The sequence below is a fragment of the Artemia sp. Qi Xiang Cuo genome, chromosome 12 (genome assembly GCF_049724085.1).
Source record: "Artemia sp. Qi Xiang Cuo chromosome 12, ASM4972408v1, whole genome shotgun sequence".
In the NCBI taxonomy this organism is placed as follows: Eukaryota; Metazoa; Arthropoda; class Branchiopoda; order Anostraca; family Artemiidae; genus Artemia; species Artemia sp. Qi Xiang Cuo.
Genome location: NC_142805.1, coordinates 64,249,963 through 64,271,055, shown reverse-complemented (window position 1 = coordinate 64,271,055; position 21,093 = coordinate 64,249,963).

The window sequence follows — 21,093 nt, the reverse complement described above, 5'->3', positions numbered from 1 at the left end:
TTACTTTTTTACTTTAATCAAACATTTCGTGGTAACAACTGTAAGTAAGGAGCGACCCGGCTCAATGGTAATCGAAACTCTAAAAAACGGAATTTAAAAAAAGAATCAGATGTTAATTCTGATTTTAAATATATAAGTTTCATCAAGTTTAGTCTTACTCATCACAAGTTACGCGCCTGAGAAAATTTGCCTTATTTTCGAAAAAAGGGAGAAAGACCCCCAAAAAATTAAAGAACCTTAATGCAAATCACACCATCAGATTCAGCGTATCCGAGAACCCTACTGAAGAGGTCTCAAAGACCTGGGTCCTATCTGCAAAAATGTGGAATTTTTCATTTTTTGCCAGAAGAAAGATCATAGATGCGTGTTTATTTGTTTTTTTTTTTCCCAGGGGTGATCGTATCGACCCACTGGTCCTAGAATATCGTGGGTGGGCTCATTGGAACGGAAATTAAAAGTTCTAGTGCCCTATTTAAGTAACCAAAAAAAATGGAGGGTAACTAGGCCCCCTTCCAAGCTAAATTTTTCCCAAAGTCACCCAATAAAAATTTTAACATAGCCATTTTGTTCATCATGTTTGAAAATATAATATCTATGTCTTTTAGGATGACTTAATCCCCCAAAGTCCCCGGGGGAAGGGCTGCAAATTATGAATTTTACCCAATGTTAACATATAGTATTGGTTATTGGGAAGTATACAGACATTTTCAGGGGGGATTTTTTATGGTAGGGGGGGGGGGTGCGTCGCGGGTTATAGGGGAGGATCTTTCCATGACGGAAGGTTTCAAGGGGGAAGGGACATTGCTATGAAGGAGGTGCCAAATTTCCCACCATTATTAAAGAAAAAGATCAGAAATTAAATAAAAAAAAAACAAATTTTTCAACTGAAAGTAAGGAGCAACATCAAAGCTAAAAACGAACAGAAATTATTACGAATAAGACTGAGTTTACCCCCTAGGCAGTATCTTGCTTTTTAAGTCAAAGAATTTTTAGTATTTTCATAAGAGCTATTTATTCTAATTAACGGCCCTTCTGAATAAGGGGTCATTTTTAAAGAATTGGATCAAAATTCGAACTTTAGCTTAAAGAGCAAGGTATTGACTAGGGGGCGAACCCCCTAATATACGTATTAAAAGTCAATGAATATAGTAGTTCATTACGTAAGTTAATTCGTAAGTTACGGATATTTATTAATAATAAAAATGTTCATAAATAAAATTAAACAACTTTCGAGAAAGCCATTAAACCAAATAAAAGTAAAATTAATATAAAAATTTCGTTGTAATTATTCATGTAAGGTGAGCCAAAATCAAAACCTGCATTAATTCAAAAATGCTCAAAAATTAAATAAAAAAACAAGTTTTTTAACTAAAAGTAAGGAACGACGTTAAAACTTAAAACGAAGAGAAATTTTTCAGTATATGAAAGGGGCTGTGCCCTCCTCAACGCCTCGCTCTTTACGCTTTGACTTTCGCTTTGACTTTAAGTTTGACTTTCTCACAACTCTACTTTTTTTAAACAATAAAAAACTTTAGCGTAAACAGCAAGGCGTTGAGGAGGGCACAGTCCCTTTCATATACGGAATAATTTTTGTTCGTTTAAAGCTTTAACGTGGTTCCTTACTTTCAGTTAAAAAAACTAGTTTTTTTTATTTAATAAATAAAAGATTTTCTGGGATTGATATTGGGTTTTATTTTTCCGTTCAACTTCAGGAGGTATAAAATTAAATTACAAAATACTGTTTGTGTCAGGATTAAAAATTGTTGAAAAAGTTTCTCCAGCATACAAATAGCAAGACAAACCATGGATTCTTATAAAAAACCGAAAAGATACTAAATATTTTTTTTTCCATGAAAGAGGCTATGTCAATAAAAACTAGCAGAAATTAATTTGAAAAAAAAACTATTTCCACAAAACAAGTTTCTCAAGGTAAAGTAAAGAGCTCCATTAAGCCAAACACGAGCAGAAATAAAGTCAAATAATCTTCCAAGCGTAAAACTACCACAAATCACTATCAATAAACAAATGAAACTGAAAACGAATAGAAATAACATCAAATAGCGAAGTCAAACTCAAAACGAGCAAAAGTTAACATGATTAGGGCTTACAGACCCCATCCCTTCTCAAAACCAGAACATAATTTGCACTTTACTGAAAACAAAATAGGTTTTAAAAGTTTTTACTTTTTTTTTACTTTAATAAATAAAAGATTATTAAAACTTGAAGGAATAAATAGCAGATGTAAATTCAACTGACAAACCACGGTCATTTGTTTTTTCATTATTTCTTTTTTTCCGTAAAGCGCAAATTATGCTCTTGTATTGAGAATGCATGGGGGGTTATCAGCCCTACTCATGTTAATTTTTGCTCGTTTTGAGTTGGACTCCGGTATTTATTGTAGTTTCTGCTCGTTTTGGGTTTCGTTTATTTATTGATGGTGATTTGTGGCATTTTTTCGTTTAGAAAGTTATTTGACTTCATTTCTGCTCAATTTTGGTTTAATGGAGCTCTTTACTTTTCATTGAAAAACTTATTTTATGGAATTTTTTTTAAAATTAATTACAATAAATAAGCAAGTGAAACTCAAAACGGTCAGGAATTAACATGAGTAGGGCTGACAATCCCCATGCCTTCTCAAGACCAGAACATAATTTGCACTTTACTGAAAACAAATACATTTTAAACATTTTTTTAATTTTTTTTTTACTTTGTTAGATAAAAACTATTAAGATTTTAAGGAATAGATATTAAACTGACAATCCAGGTTCATTCTTTTTCTCGATTAAGTCCAAATTATGTTTTAAGTGATTAAATCTTTTTTAAGAGACCAAAAAGATTGCACGGCACCTAGCCACCCTCCCACGCCCATTTTTCCGAAGGTCCTCAGATGAAGACTTAGAGATAGCCATTTTGTTCAGCATAGTTGGAAAGCCCAGTAACTATGTCTTTAAAGGTAGCATGACCCCTTTCCCCCAGTCTCGTGAAAAGGTCTGTAAGTTATGAAATAAATACATTTTTGAGGTTTTTTTTATGGGGGTGGGTTTTCACGGGGGAAATATTCCGTGGAGAAAAAAATTGTCCAGTGTAAATTTTCACCGGAATTGAATTGTCTAGAGGATCTTTCAGGGGTATGGGGATTTTTCCGTGGAGGTGGAACCTTATTTCTGGGCATCATTTTAAAAAGGATCAGAGATTATATAAAAAAACTTTTTTAACTGAAAGTAAGGAGCAACATTAAAACTTAAAACGAACAGAAATTAATAAATATGTGAGGGGGTTGCCTTCTCCTCAAAGCGTAAAAATCAGAACCTGATTTCTGGGCATCATTTTAAAAAGAATCAGAAATTAAATAAAAAAAAGCCTTTTCAACTGAAAGTAAGGAACAACATTAAAACTTAAAACGAACAAAAATTAATAAATAAATTCTTCTAATAAATTCTTCTCGACTTTTTGCGCTTTTAAGTTTGGATTTTCTCCCAGTTGTTTAATAACGACTCATGAAACACAATGGTCGTCTAATTAGAACAATAAGGAGCTTTTTTAAAAGTTAAAATAAACTTTTTCGTGAACAGTGAGGCGTTGAGGAGGGGGCAGCCATCCTCATATACGTAATAAATTCTGTTTGTTTTAAGTTTTAATGCTGCTCCTTACTTCCAGTTGAAAAACTTAATTTTGTATATTTAGAACCAACAAGTTCTAGATCTTGTTGATTGTGTACTCCCTAAAATTATTACTCCTAAAATACAAGGTGTCAGTATCAGCTTTTCAAATCCTCTTTCGATTAGACACGCATAATCCGATTAAAAAATTCTATTGTCGTCAAATTATTTTTGTATATGCCTCAGCATCTCAGCTGGTGATGTGACATAAAAACGTTCGCCGAATTATCCCTCAGCCGAGCAGGGAACAATGGATATTGCCAATTTCAAATCCCTTGATCTAGATTTGACATTGATACAATGTGCAACCCCACGGAAACGAAATAGATTGAGGGGTGACTAAAAATCAAAACTAACATTTTGGAAAATGATTCCTTGTTCTGATAAGGTTTTCCCCGGATTTTATAGCATTCAACTACGAGTGGCATAGCATGCAGATTGACAATATGTTTGATAGCATGTGTTTATATATAGTTCAGCTAATCTTAAAGGCGGGACAGACTTAGATTTTTTCAAATTAAAAATGGCCGTATTTATTCAATACGAGCGTATTTTAAGTCAAATTTCGAATTCGGATTTTCTTTGTTAAGTTCGTTAAGAGCATTTTTTCATACTGAACTTTGAGTTTGAAAGGTTTTCTTATTATGTTGGAAGATTTGTGGAGGTACTTACTTGCTCACTTAATATACAACTTGATAGCTTGGCCAAGCAACCCCTTAAATAAGCTAGAATATTATTTGAACCTCACTGAAAAGAAAATCTGTTTTATACTTGTTTTCTTTTATGTTATATCTATAACAAATTATATAATCATCGAACTTTCAGAAATTCTTTAAAATCAATATTAGTTGTTTTGTAACAATAAAATTATTTTTGTTTGTGTAATTTAATAAATTAAAATAAACATAAATTTTCCACAACTGGTTGTCGTTCCCCTTTAACCACCCGCTCTTTACGCTAAACTCTTAGAGAAAGCATTTTGAAGCACAACAAATATGACTAATTGGTACTCGGAAGTGCTTTACCAATTGCTTTTCAGAACAACTGAAAAAGTTTTTGTTAAAAGGACTTGTATATCAATAGGCCTTCACAATTTTGTGAAAAGAAATTTATCCGTTTACCCTTGCTTTAAAGGATTTGTTCTTGAAGTGCGGTGACAAAAGTCTAATTAAACGGTGATGTGCAGGGTTCTAAGATAGGGATAGCCTTATATACAGGATATCTGACTGTTATTTGAAATTTTTATATTTATTTTATTTAATTCATAATCATTTATTACCCCATAAAGCCTTGTTCTTGACATAAAGGAGCTATTGTCCCATCAGCCTCCACTCTTTACGCCGAAGTTAAGCTTTTAGAAAAAAATGACACGATAAAAACGTTTCGTTCAACTGTATTTGGTTTTCAAATAAAACAGTATTTTCCTAAATAAAATCGAAACAAACCTACGGTTTTTAAACTTACATTGAACTACGATTCACAAAAGCTCAATTTTTTTTCACTACTTTTTTTTTAACAATTCTCGTCCCTACAATAACGGAAGAGAACGAGGAGTTTTCCACTTTTCGCCAACTGGTCTACATCTCGAGGCGCAAACTGTACCGCACACTTGCACTAGGCGTGGCACAGTTCTACTACGTTTAGCGTAGTCCCCACAACGCTTGGCACAGTAGTTATGTCACAGTATGCCAAGCCTTCCTGAAAGCTGGTGATTCCTCAGCAAAGATTCGAATCCCTCAGTACCAATATTGTAGGCGTCAGTAGTGGAAGGGGTAAAGGTCCAGGGCGCCTCATTATACAGAAGAAAATTGGACTCCGAGCAGAACACCCCTACCGTGTATTTCGACCATGCACATATTTACAGGGGAACGGGACTCCAAATATGGGAGAGTAAAAATAGCCACAACCAAGAGGCCCTAACAACAGCTAATAGCAACCAAAACTAATGTAAGGACGGATTTTCAATGTAATTCATATTAGTAAGAGAACAGAATTCAAAGAAAACAGTTTGATTATACTCATTTATTTGACAAGATTAATTAAAAAAGGCTTTTTCCACAGAATAAATTTTTCGAAGAAAAGTAAACAACTCCATTAAACCAAAAATGAGCAAAAATGAAACCCAAAACGAACAGAAATTACAATAAATAACCGAGTCAAACTCAAAACGAGCAGAAATTAATATGAGTTGGGCTCAAAACCCCTATGCCTTCCCAATGCCAGAACATAACTTGCAACTTACTGAAAAATATAAATGTATTTACTTTTATAACTTTAATAAATCAAATAATATTTACATTTTGATGACTAAATATCAGTATATAAACTAACAATGCACATTAATTTGTATTTTTTTCTGTAAAGTGCAAATTATTTTCTGGCCTTTGATAGCTTGGATACATTTGCGCTATTTTGATTTGGTTAAATTTTAAGAGCAGAAGTACCCCCGAAAGTTTGAACATAATACCCTTGGTATTATGTCGTTCTTGGGATATTGCTGAGATGCTTTATTGGGAATTAGCATTAAAACAGTATATTTTGATTTAATCTTAAGCTAACATTTAGTCTTTAAACATAATGGGCACATTGGTGGGGGGGCGTGGGAGGGGGATTAGTTGCCCTCTAATCAGTTTCGACTATTAAAAAGGGCATCATCCCTTTCTATTTACAATCGAATGAGCACTTTTCGAAGTTCCTACGACAGCCCCTTCGACACGAAGTGCCCTGGTCTAAGAAAAAAAATTTAATAAAATGTACCCGCATTGATCTATACTATAACTAATTAAAAAAAACTTTCCAAAAAATAAGTTTTTCAAAGAAAAGTAAAGGCCATTTTAAACTTAAGCTCAGGAGATACAAATACCTATTTGTATCTGATGTAGGAGATGCAATACCTATTTGGGTTTCATTTATTTATTGATACTGATTTGGGGTAGTTGCATGCTTGATAGATTATATGATAGTCCGGACGCCAGGTGTTGAAAATGTGAACCACACCACGACGGTATGGGGCTGCTACGAGACTTAGCCTACACCTCCACCCCCTAAATTGACCATGCGGATTCAAAAATACCAATGGCACTTGCTTGCGAGTGGCGGAACACTCCGAAACTTGACATTTTATTATATTTTGGTGTTTCATGCAAGAAAATGCATGTTCCACAAAGATTGAGGTGCAGTTTTCTGCTCAAATAGAAATGCCTAGAAGCTATAAAATGTTTTCATAACAAACTAACACGATTAGTTACAAAAAATGGCAGAATTAATAAAAAATGGCAAAACTATATGAGTCTTGAACAGTCTTGGAAAGTATAAACAAAATCAAATTGAATATTAGATATATAATGTTATTAATTGTTGAAAGATCCCTTAGTTCAAGATTTTATTTTCGCTGTAATTTTTATTTTCATTTTCAATTCTGAAAGGACAGGAAAAGAATAAATTTGTAATATACGAGTAATTCGTTTTCAGTGAAGTGCCAATGGCGCAAAAGGCTTTAGGTTTTTACAGTTAAAGAAGGGGGCAGTATCCAAATTTTGTTTGTAGTGAAACTATATTTGTCTTGACCAATCTTGGAAAGAACTAATAAATTAAACTGAATATTTGATGTATAATGATATTAATTGCTGAAATCTCATCATTTCAAACTTTTACTGTAATTTTAACATTTATTTTCGATATTAAGTACAAAAGAAAACATTTGTAATAAAATTCGTTTTCAGTAAAGCGCCAATGACGCAGTAGGTTTTAGGCTTCTGCAGTGAGACGATACCCAAACTCTTGTTTTTAGTTATTTTTATTCGATTCAAACTTGATTTGCATATTCAATTTAAGTTTCACTCGTTTTAAGATTTAATTATTCATTTACATCAATTTATATTTTATATTTGTTCGCATTGACTGTTCATTTAATTTCTGTTCATTTTAAGTTTCATTTATACTTTAACAGCAAAATATCTTTTTTCGTTTTAAGCTTGATTTTCATATTAAATTTAAGCATTACTTGCTTTAAGATCTATTTAGTAGGGCTCAAAACCCCCTATGCCTTCCCAAGGCCATAACATAATAATTTGCACTTTACTGAAAAAATAAATTTTAAATGTTTTCACTTTTATAACTTTAATATATCGAATATAATTAACATTTTAGGGAATAAATATCAGGATATATATTTAAACTAACAATGCACATTCATTTTTATTTTTTTCAGTAAAGTGCAAATTATGTTCTGGCCTTAGGAAGGCAAAGGGGTTTTCAGCCCTACTCATGTCAATTTCTGTTTGTTTTGAATTTCATTTATTTATCGATGCTGATTTGTTGTAGTTTTACGCTTGGTTTATTGGATTCTATTTTTGCTTATTTTTAAATTAATGGAGCTCCTTACTTTTCTTTGAAAAACATATTTTGTGAAATAAGTTTCTTTATTTAATAAAGTTGATATAATAAATGATGTAACTTTAACAAAAATCCTACGAATAATACGAGGAAAAATAAATTTCAGTTGAAAAATCGTCAGACACAAAAGACATCTTTCATTTATAACGGAACTTTTAGTTACTAGTATGTCCTTGGACAACAAAACTGATCAAATCCAAATTTCCATCAGCCTTAGAGAAGTCAAATTACGTGTAAAGTTTTGGGTTAGTTTGCCACCGAGAGTCAGGTTAGGTAGCCAAACAATAAAACACAAATCACGTTAAAGCCTTTTGAAGGGTTAAGGGTGGCATTCAAGGGATGGGTGATATTTAGTTTTCAAACTCCTGTTTGTAGTTATTTCTGCATGTTTTAAGTTTCTTTTCTTTAAAGTTACCTTTCTCTTAAGTTTGTTTTTGTTAATATTTCTGGTATGTGTTATCGAGCAACAATTTAATTGCAATAACAGTTCCAGTATCAACTCCATACAAAATAAACTGTTAAAAAATAAAATTCCATCTAAAGTTTTTTGACAAAATTGTTGTACTGTTTACTTTACTATCCATGCAATTAAGGGAAGCTTTGAACTAACAGGACAACATTAAGTAATTAAAGATGATAAATTATGATTCTTCCAATAAACTAAACGTCATAAAAAATAACAATAGATACCTTGGTCTGGTGTAGTAGAAGTAACCCTGCTTGTCAGATGGTAATACTAGAATTCAATTCCGCATGGGCCAAGGAAGTCAGAATTGTAGATCGTGAAATTTAATTTTTTACTCATTTTCAATATTTAATACTATTATAAATTATATCTCAAAGGGTGATCTTTTGCCATTTGTTTAAAAGGATCCTAGCTAATATAAACAAACAACAATTTTGGTTCGTCACGCTTTATCAATTTTAGAGTTTACTCCTTAAATCTTCCCTCGCTATAAATTTGCTTTAGTTATACAAGATTCCCACTGTTAACGTTCGTTACATGAAGTCTTTTATTGGGACGGGAAGCAAAAAGAAGCTAACATTAAAGGAAGCAAAAATAAATGTATTCCTCTCCCATAGATTGGTCTGAAAGGCCCCTTTCCCCCAAAGGATTTTGAAAAATTTATATCCTCCACGGCATATTCTCTCTCTCAAAGGCTGATCTGAAAACCTCCACCCTCCTCCTGTTTGTATTTTTAAAACCCTTCTTTTCACTAGGTCTCAAAAATTACAGTACTTAACTAATGTTTTTTACTGTTACACTGAAAAAATGTCACGTTTTGGCAAAGGCTAGATGATGTTGAAGCTTTTTTTATCGACACTAGCGCCAGTTTCCCACTTTTACAAGTTGCCCATACTCTAGAGCCCTAAAGATATGTATCTGTACACTCTCAATGGAAAATAAAAAATGTTTTATAATAAATTTTTTTGATTTGACGAAAATTCTAAAATAATCCTATCAGAAGTTATAGGCCTTTGAGCTTCACAAGAAGGTTTGAGCTTAAACACCTCAATAAAGTTTTTTTTTAAAAACATGGATACCAATCCTCAAATTTTTATTTGCGTCATTAATTCTCCACCTCAATTCTTATTTATGATATTAAGTTTACAACACATGACGTTATTCTATATATCAAACTACTTATATCATGCGATGTCTTGCTAAAATACAAAATACCATACTACTCATTACCGATAGAACCGATGATGACAATAGTCATGACGTCATCTCAGGTGTAAAAGTAGGAATTTCCCCAAGAATAATATTTTTACATTGAATACTTTTCTAAAAATATAAAATTAACAATCTTAGACTAAAGAAAAGGCTATAATCTCAGGTGCTGTCAGTGGATCAGCTATCCCATTCAGTTGTGTGAATGTACCTTTTAAGGAGTCTCAAAAGAACAGCAACTCTAAATTTTCTAATGATTCATGATCATAGACCAAAGAAAAGGAGGCTGATTGATCAGATGACGTCAGGGCAGTGAGAATGCAGAACAAGACGAAAGTAATGATGTTGGCATTTAAGGGCTCTTTTCAAAAATATATTAAGAGGACAGTTTCTTCAGGGGGCTGCTTTTCAGTTTTGAAGCAATTTTAATGCAAAAGTTAAAGTTTGGCTTAAAAGCTAATGGTGGATTAAAATGAATATGATAGTGAAAATGAATGGTAATCAAATAATGAAAGTAGAGAACAACATTAGAACCTAAATAATCAGTAATTAATCTACAGAATAAAGGGATTGATGCTTCCCAACATCTCACTTTCTGAGCTACAGTAACCATTGTTTCTCATTGCTTTACGAATTTTCTCACTTCAGACTTAGGAATAACGTAATAAAAGTTTTGAAAAATAGAACATCTTAGGCCGTTAACCGATGTTAGGCATAGTATGGGCCGGCGGGTCGACTGCTTGGGATGTTAGAGGATTGGTGAAGATTTTACATATATTTGTTCAACCAAAAGAAAAGAACATTTATAAAGAAGATATTTGAGGAATATTAGGGCTTGTTGAAACTCACTTTAATTAGAAATTATTATACTGTAGTGAAGAGGATAGAAACAAGTGGAACATAATCTAAATTTCATAATAGACGAGTAAATTCAAAAATATTTAGAGCAGAATCCCAAATTTTTGCAAATTCCATTGAATAGCGGATTATGCCTTACATTTCCTCTCAATAACCTCAGGAAATAACTCAGCAGACACCACCTGCCTTATTGGCGGTGTCCTGAAGCCTTTGCGGCGGTGGCACGTTTGAAATATTTTCGGCGGCGTGCTGCCAGTTTCTAGCACGGCTTCGGAAACTATTATAAAGGATAAGATAATATAATATTTAGTGCTGAGAAACGGTAATCGCAAGCAAGGAAGGGGTAATTTCACACTTGTGCATCGGATAAAGCGAACAAAGTACAACGAAAACGAACAATAAAACAGCACCAGAAAATTATGAAAGGTTCAACATCAATTACGTACAGATGTTAAAAACAAAAAAAAACTCATAAAATTAGAAGGCCAATGTCAAGTCAGCAAAAATGCCAAAAAAAACGAAAACTCGTAAAATTAACAAGGGGATAAAGTAAAATTAAAACGTAAAATTAAGTTAGTTGGTGACTAACAAACATAAATATAAAACCTCCAAATTTGTAAAATGGGCATTAAAATTAATAACTATGAGATAAAGAGTGAGTGAGGGGGGGGGGGGGGGCAGCGGCGATTAAGTGTTTGAAAATGTAAACTATGTAAGGGATAAGAGTTATTCTATATCTTTAAGTGCAAACTCTTATTGGGGCAAGAAGGGGGATTTTTGTTGACACAGAAAGCGAGAGGCAGAGTCGAAGGGGTGAATATTGACCAGGGAAAAGGGGAGTTGTTCGAGGGTTATGAAGGGCATTGTTAGCAAAACGCAAGGTAATTTTTGCTCTCCTTTCCTTAAGGTTGACAAGATTAGCTCTCCTAAGAAGGGAGAAATAAGGTACTTTACCCTCATTGAAGATAATTCTTAGGCACATTTTTTGGACTGTCTCTATTCTGTCCGACAATTCAATGGAAATGCCAGGATGCCAAACAGGACAGGCTTACTCCAGGGTTGGGCGTAAAAATGACAGGAAAATCCTCAAATATTGCGATTTAGGGCATTTAAAATTTTTAAGGAGTTTAAGGAGGGAAAGTGCGGCATTTGCACGTTTTAAGATGTCATTAATATGAAAATCCCATTTTATGTCGCTTGAGATGGTAACGCCCAGTAATTTCATAGTGGTAACAGATATTTCAGGGGGGATTGGACAGGAGAAATAAGGGGGAGTTTTAAGGAAATAAATAGTAAGAACAGTTGACTTTAAAGGGTTGAATTTCATATCATCAGTAAGAGCTTCGGCTGATATCGATTCCAAGATGTCCATTGGGTTGCTTTTTGAATTTTTGGAACATGTCTCTAAGACAGTTAGATCATCAATACATAAATTGATGAGTTGTGCAGTGTGTTAAAATTAGGGGCAGGGTGTTTAGCCCTTTAAACCATACCTCCTTCTAGATTATCTAAAAGTCATGCTATGGCCTCTGCTATGACTAGCTAAGAGTAACGAGGGACACAAAAGGCACAGCCACGCTTTAAACATGAGGTTGAACCTTAACAACCACTAAGTACAGTCAACACTCAGTCACAAATGTCAACAGGGGAAAAAATACTTAACGTTACATAACAACTCATAACACTCATAACAAAACATATATGATTAAGTTTGCCAAGTTGTTAAACTCATGTTCGTACCAACAACTTGAATTACGACTTTCCCCTAGTTACAAGAAGAGGTTAATTTTCCAAGTATCCATTAAAATTATTGTCTGACAGACGAGACGGCTTAGAAACGCTGACAACTGAGAATTTTGAGTTTAACAGACGGCTGTTTCATCTTAATAGGTATCATTAGATTTCAGCTACAAAATACCTGATTCAAAATTACCTCTAGCTGAATTTACTTGCAACACGAAACTAGTGTAAAATGAAACTTGATCTGCTCTAAATATGAAGTGGAGTTTGCAATACAAGATTTTCATCCTTCCTCTATTAAAAAACAATGCAACAAAATGTCTGAAATATCTACTAAAATTGATGACAACAGCGAAGACAATTCATGTTTAAAAACCATAGTAAAGATGATATTTTATTTTTAAAACGAAATTAAATGCTCCCTTTAACTTTACTATTTTAGTTTTAATTTTAATCTTATTTTGTAACAATAATTCCTTATTATTTAACTTAATTAATTGATGATCAACTTTATTATGGTTGAAACTGTCTGCCGGACTAAGGTTTTCGATTAAAAAAAAATATGAAACAAAATCGAGTAATTCATGAAAAGAAGTTTGCCTAAAATGGTATTTGCTTATTATACAGAACCCACCCAAGAATTGAAGTTAGGTTAATCATTATTACGTCATTATATGCAGAATAATCATAGTTAAAACATTTTATATGCAGCCTCGCTATACTTTACCCCCCCCACCCCTAATGTACAAATATATACCCCAAATTATAAATTTTTTTGCAGTTTTCCAGTTTTTGCTTCGTCACAGGTTGATTAAAGTATAGCTGTGCTGCATGCAAAATATGTTAACTATGATTAATCTGCATATGATGAAGTAAGAATGCTAACTTCACTTCTTGTGTGTGTTCTGTATAATACACAAGAACAAAAAAAATTAACTGGTTATAACCAAAAACAACAAGTTAAAAGGAGCTGAGGGTCTATTCACCATAATAACAACGAGACTGAGATAATCCCGAGAGTTTAAGCTAATGCTAGTTATCCGACTTTGCCGTTTTCTAGAGTGGTGTTCACGTCCATATCCAGTTACACTTGCATGTCAAAACTTCTGTTCAGTGTTGCCAAGACTTCAAAGGAAAATGTACCACAAATTGCACGAAAAATGTACCAAAGACAAAAAAATTGCACCATATCCCAATTTTTTTCCGCATGTTAAGCTTAAGCTTCAAATCCCCCTTATCCTTTTTATGAAGATCTCGAGAGGATCGCTCCTGTAGCCCTCTCCTAATATACGCTACCACATACAAACAATACAGAAAAAAAAACCCTTTTTAAATTCAGACTGATCAAAGAAGTGACTTCGGGGGTTATGGTCTGGTCTAAAACATACTGGAGATTTTAATGTTGAAACGATATTTTTCTCCAAAATACCTTTAAAAGAACTTTCACTCGCCTTGTAAGGTCGAGTTGAATACATTCCCACAAATGGTACAGTAGAGACCAGGTCTTTCACTATTATTTAAATTATCTTAAACATCCAGATAACCTACCGAGCATACAACGACCACAAATCAGTATCAATAAATAAATGAAACCCAAAACCAACAGAAATTGAAATAAGTCAAACTCAAAACGACCAGAAATTATTTGAGTAGGGTTCTAAACCCCATGCTTTCTAAAAGCCAGAACATGATTTGTACTTTACTGAAGAAAATTCAAATTAATTTACTGAAAAAATATGCATTGTCAGTTTAATATATATATATATATATATGCTGATATTTATTCCTTAAAATCTTAGTTAATTTTTGATTTCTTAAAGTTATAAGAGTGAAAACATTTAAAAGAATTGTTTTCAGTAAGGAACAAATTATATTCTGGCTTTTAGAAAGCACGGGGCTATCTCAAAATTTTAATTGCATGTGTTTGGGGAAATGGTGGGCGTGAGAGGAGGGTTGGTTGCTCTCCAATCACTTTCGACTATTAAAAAGGAGACTAGCCCTTTGAATGCAGAACTGAATGAGCACTTTTTGAAGTTTCTACGACAACGCTTTCAATAAAAACTTTATTTGCTCCCTGGACATAAATTACAACCCCTTTCCCTGAGGACTGTGGAAGAGTGTACTCCTCAAAGACATAATTTGTAGATCTTTCAACTACGTTGAACAAAATGGATATCTCAAAATTTTGATTGGATGTATTTGGTGAGACGGGGGGGGACATGGAAGGGGTGTTAGTTGCCTTCCAATCACCTTCGACTATTTAAAAGGGCACAAGCCCTTCCAATTTCCAATTGAATGAGCCCTTTTTTAAGCTTCTACGACAACTCTTTTGATCCGAAGTGCCCTGGTCTAAACCCAGCCAAAAAAAATAATACCCGATTTAGGAATTTACATTAATATCTATTGTATGTTTGTTTCCTTTTTTTTTGTTTAGATCCACATAGAGGTTAAATTAAAAGTTGCGCAGATTAGTCGTACTGAGGGAAAACGGAATGGAGATTATTTTTTTTGTTTTTTTTAATTGTTATTTTTTATTATGGTTTGCTGGTCTTTTGGGGCATGGTGTGGTGTCTCTTAACGTAGGATTAATATTTGATAATGGATAGAGATAATCATGAAAGTCCATCATCAATGTTAAATGAATTTGAGCGGAATTTTCTTTCATTTAAGTCAATTTTTCAAAATATTTTAGCTGGTGATGATGAAGATACTTCTAGTAATTTTGATATCCCAAAAAATCAATATATATTTATGAATGAGCTGGTAAGAAAAAATGTAAATACAAGTAGGATGTCGTTTTGGAATTGCCGGGGTTGGAGGACTGCGCAAGATGTGATTGAAACTTTTTTGTCGGATTCAGATACAGATATATTAGGCCTATGTGAAACTTTTTTAGATGATTTTTCAATTGAAAATATACGTGTAAAAGATTACCAATTTTTTCACATCGGTCGGAAAAGACAAAAACAAGGGGTCTAGGTGTTTTGATTAAAAATTGCATACCAGCACGTATAAGGATTGATTTTTTGCCAATGAATATTGAAATGATTTTTGAATCTTGTGTAGTTGAATGCTCTTTTCCAAATAATCGGAGGTTTTTAATTGCAGTTATTTACCGTACTCCGTCATCCAGCCAGATAGAATTTAAAAATCATTTTGAAAGTATGTTGGATAAATTAGCTAGTCTTAATACTCCTTATTTAGTTATGGGTGATTTTAATATTGATTTAATGAAACTCCTATCTGCAGATCAGAATAGAATAGATAGAAATACTTTGCAGTTTTTGGAGGGCCCACTATCTTATGGACTAAACCCCGTATGTTTTGTGCCCTCTAGAATAGCTGATACATCATTTTCACTTATTGATAATATTTTTTCACCTTATAGTGCTGTTAATACATTTATTATTCCTGATGATTCATCTGACCACTGTATAATTATGTCTGAATTTCTAATAAATTTTCCGCATAATAAAAAAAATCAAACCAAGCGTAGAGATTTTTCACATAAAAATGTGTTAAGGTTAAAAAAAGGGCTTGGTGATGTTGATTGGAGTCCTGTAATTGATGAGAAGGATCCGAACCAATCATTAGATAAATTTTATTATATTATGAATGAAAAGCTTGATCTTTTTTGCCCATATAAGAGCCCGAGAGGAAAGAAATTTACCCCAAAAAAACCTTGGATAAATGAATCACTTTTGAGATCTATTAATGAGAAAAATCGTTTATATAAAATTAGAATAAAATATCCCACGGAAATAAATATAACGAGTTTTAAAAGTTATAAGAATATGCTGGTAAGGATCCTTAGAGTAAGTGAAAGACTTTATTATGAAAAATCTTTTCGAAATTCTGATTCCCCTAGAAAAACTTGGAGTTTGATTAAAGATAAAATTGGAAGAAATAAAAAGTTCTTACACCCTGAAGTGTTATTTGATATTAATGGTAAAGAATTTAGAGGACCACAAGCTCTTGCTAAGAAGTTTAGTGAATATTTTGCTAGTATTGGATCATCTGTTGTTTCAGGAGAAGTTGACCTTTCTTCCCCAAGGTCGCATAAAAAATATCTACCGCCCACTGAAGATACGAGCATATTTATGGCCCCGGTTAGTTTTGCAGAATTTCAAAAGGTCATTAAGAATTTAAAAAATGGTAATTCATTGGGATATGATGAACTTTCAACTAATTTGCTAAAAAATATTGCAGATGAAATTTTTGAACCATTGCTTCATATTTTAAATTTATGTATTTTCTCAGGTACATTTCCTAAAAAATGGAAAATTGCACGTGTAATACCATTGCATAAAAAAGGAGATAAATCTGATACAAATAATTATCGTCCTATTGCAATTTTATCACCATTGTCTAAAGTATTGGAAAAAAAATCAAAAGGAAGGATTGCTAACTATCTAGATAAAATAAAATTTTTTACCAAATATCAGTTTGGATTTAGGGTAGGCCACTCGACGGAACAAGCAGTTGCAGCTCTTGTATTAGAAATAAATGACTGCTTAGATAGTAATTATCATGTATCAACTGTTTTTTATGATGTTAAAAAAGCATTTGACACTTTAAACCATGAAATTCTTTTTGATAAAATGGAAAATTCCGGTATAAGAGGGAAAGGACTAGAAATAATAAGATCATACCTTTATGGACGTAAAATCGTGGTAGATGTTGATGGACATTTGTCTAGTTTAAATGATCTTGAAGACATTGGTGTCCCACAAGGATCGGTATTAGGTCCGCTTTTATTTTTCATGTATATTAATGATCTTCCACAATGTTTGCAGGGAAATAATGGTCTTGCAATTTTATTTGCAGATGACACAGCTGTTTCTGTTAAAGCGAAGGATTCATCTACATTGATTCAAAATTTGTTTGACACTGTTAGTTCAGTTAATCGATGGTTTGTTTCTAATTATTTAGTACCGAATTTTAAGAAGACTGAATTTATGGTTTTTGGTCATTCAAAACGTGCTACTAAAAAAATTTCATGTCAGGAGCTTCAAGTTGGTGAGCATAAAATACGTAGAGTTCAATCGTATCGTTATTTAGGAGTTTTTATTGATCCCCTTTTGTCATTTCAAACTCATAATGATCATTTAAGGGTGAAACTTTCGCAAAATATTGGGTCTATGTATCGTTTGCAACATGTTTTTTCATTTTCAATTTTAAAAATAATTTATCATTCTTTGATTGCTCCTTATTTAAATTATTGCACAATTATTTATTTAAATACTTTTTGGACGCATATAAAACCCCTACAGATCCTTCAAAATAAAGCAGTGAGAATACTTGGAAATTGTTTGCATCGTCCATCAAAACTTAGAGATGCATCGGAAAATGAAACATTATTTCTTTTCTTGAATTTATTAGATCTGAAACATATAAGAGAACTTAATATATCAATATGGCATTTTAAAATACAAGATCCTAGTAGTTATTTTTATGAAAAATCTCTGTTGATTCTGCCCCCTCCTTCGGCTCTTAGGTGTTCTGGAACATATCGAATTCCCTTTGTTAATTGTGAAAGATCTAGATTTTCAATTAGATACCAAATACCATTTATTTCAAATAAATATAGGCTGAAAGATAGAATTCAAATTGAGGCATCATTTCGGCAAATATCAGTTCTAAGGAAGAAAATATTAAAATTATGTATTGACCTGTGATGGTGGACTAGAAATTTTTTTATTATTATTATTATTTTTTTTTTGTTTATATTTGTTACCCATGTTGGGGTAGCCTTCCGTGCCTCACTTGTCCAGCGTTTGTTTTCTTTATGTTTGTTATGTTTTTTGTTTTTTTCTTTAACCAGGTTTTTTTTTTCTTTCTTTCTTTTGTTATGATGACTTTTTGGTTTTTTTTTTTTTTTTTTTTTAACCAATTTTACGAGCTTTTCTCTCTGTTGGGGGTATATGTTTTTTGTTATGTTGAATTAATCAAATAAACAGTAAACAGTAAACAGTAAACCCCCGGGCCCTGGGGGGCTGTGTCGACACCGGAGTTTTTTTTTATCAGAACTTTGAACTATTTTAACAAAATATCTATCTCAAAATTTTTATCTGATGCATTTAGGGCGTGGAGAAGGGGGGCTAGTTGCCTTCTAATCTCTTTTGACTCTTAAAAAGTGAACAAGAACTTTCAACTTCCAATCACATGAGCCCTCTCTAAGGTTTATACGAGTATCCCTTCCATAAAAAATAATATGAAGGATTGAAGTATGTGGGGGAGTTGTCATCTTCAAAGACCTGATTTCCAGAACTTAAAACTACATTTAATAAAATGGCCGTCTCAATATTTTGATTGGATGTGTTAAAAAGGGCACTAGCTCTTTGAATTTCAAATCGAATGAGCCTTTTTTGAAGTTTCTACGACACCGCCTTCTATAAAAACCTTATAGGTCCCCAGGGTATAACTTAAACCCTTGCCTTGAAGGTTGTGGGGGAGTGTTTTCCTCAAAAACATATTTACTATCTGAAAATCAACGACGCTGAACCAAATGGCTATTTCAAAATTTTGATTGGATGTGTTTGGGGGAATGCTGGGCGGGGGGGGGACTAGTTGCCCTCCAATCACTTTCGACTATTAAAAAGGGCACTAGCCCTTTAAATTTCCAATCGAATGAGCCTTTTTTGAAGTTTCTACAACAACGCCTTCAATAACAAACCTTATATCCCCCCAGGGCATAACTTAAAACCCTTGCCCTAAGGGTTGTGGGGAGTGTCCTCCTCAAAAACATATTTTCTATGCGGATATCAACAAAATGGCTATCTCAAAATTTTGATTGGATTTTTTGGGGGAATGATGGGCGTGGGGGGGCGAGTTGCCCTCCAATCGCTTTCGACTATTAAAAAGGGCACTAGCCCTTTGAATTTCTTATCGAATAAGCCTTTTTTGAAGTTTCTACGACAACGCCTGCTATAAAAACCTTATATGCCCCAGGGCATAACTTATAACCCTTGCCCTCAGGGTTGTGAGGGAATGTCCTTCTCAAAAACATGTTTTCTATCTGGAAATCAACTACGCTGAACAAAACGGCTATCTCAAAATTTTGATGGAAATAAACTGCCAGCATATTGATGTACGGATAGGCAGATGCAGTGATGACAAACGTGGTACAATTGTACAATTTTGGTATATTTTTCTCTACTGGTACAATTTAGTACAATTCCACAAAACATGTTACATTTTACAAAATTATGGTTCAATGTGAAACAATTCAGTAATGTGAAATCAGCAATGTGAAACAATTATGGAGCTAAGAAGGCTACCATAAGGAAGTAAAATGACAAAAGAAAACTTACACCAAATTGGAATATTGACCTTGAGGGTAAACATTACATCGGTAAAGGGCAAGGGCACACAGAATAGCCTGGCTGTATTCTGTGTAATACCGACTTATCAGATAGTAGTTTTCATATTAGGTGCCACATGAGCAATCTTACTCAGTTAAAAACGGTGTCTGCAACCTTTAGTACTGCTCCCATGGTATTATTCTCAGTAGATAGTGTAGAAACGAATGACAGGCTTCAAATGAGTCAGAAAATCAGGTAGGCCAAACAGATCTTAAGTGGATATCTGGCGAGGCATAACTTGGCAATCAATATTACAAAAGAGCTTCCAGAAACCTCAAAGAGATCATTTCCTGACTGGAAATAGCAAAGGGTGTTCAGTGTGATTGTACAGAAACTACACATGTGATTAGTAAAATAATAGGAGAAGTAGATTATGCGGACTTGTGTAACCTCATGAGAAAGAACTGTTCTTTAGTAATAATTGACGAAAGTGCTAATGTGAGTAATTCGAAAAGCCCAGTTGCTATTAATCGTCCTGTCGATGATATGAAGGAAGCTAAGAACCGTGGATGGAAGAAAGTTATGAAGGACTGATTCTTGCAATTGGCTCAAGTACAGCAGTGCACAGCTAAAGATCTATCTATATACAGTGTTAAAAACTTCTGTTTTAAGATACTGGAATGCCAAAGCAGAACTTGATTGATCTTGCATCAGATAATGCATCTGTGATGATGGACGGACATTGTGATGTACAAGCGATGCTTTCGTTGGATTTACCAAACCTATTTGTTCTTGGGTGTACATGGCACTCCATCCATTTGTGTGTTAGTGCAGCAAGTCCTAAGCTACCTACAGACATCGAAGAATTCTCTCAAGACCTCTGCAATTACATTGGCAGAAGCCCGAAAAGAGCTGGTGACTTTAGCGAAACGCAGAAGTTCATGGAGCTTGACGAACGCAGAATCCTGCGCCAAGTCAAAACTATGTGGCTTTCCCGACTTCCAGTTATTATGCGTTATCTCAAACAATGGGATCGCTTGATACTTTTTTTTCGGAGTGAAAGCTTTAAGGATGGAATCAGTTCAGCCAAAGTCAAAGCTAGACTCGAAAAATTGCTGTGCCCTTTTCAATAATAGTCTCATTAGATTAGAAATTCAAAGGGCTAGTGCCCTTTATAATAGTAGAAAGTGATTGGAGGGCAACTAGCCCCCTACGCCCATCTCATTCCCCCAAACATATCCAATCAAAATTTTGAGATAGCCATTTTGTTCAGCGTATTGATTTCCAGATAGAAAATATATTTTTGAGAAGGACACTCCCCCACAACCTTTACGGCAAGGGTTTTAAGTTATGCCCTGGGGGTATATAAGGTTTTTATAGAAGGCGTTGTCGTACAAACTTCAAAAAAGGGTCATTCGATTGGAAATTCAAAGGGCTAGTGCCCTTTTTAACACATCCAATC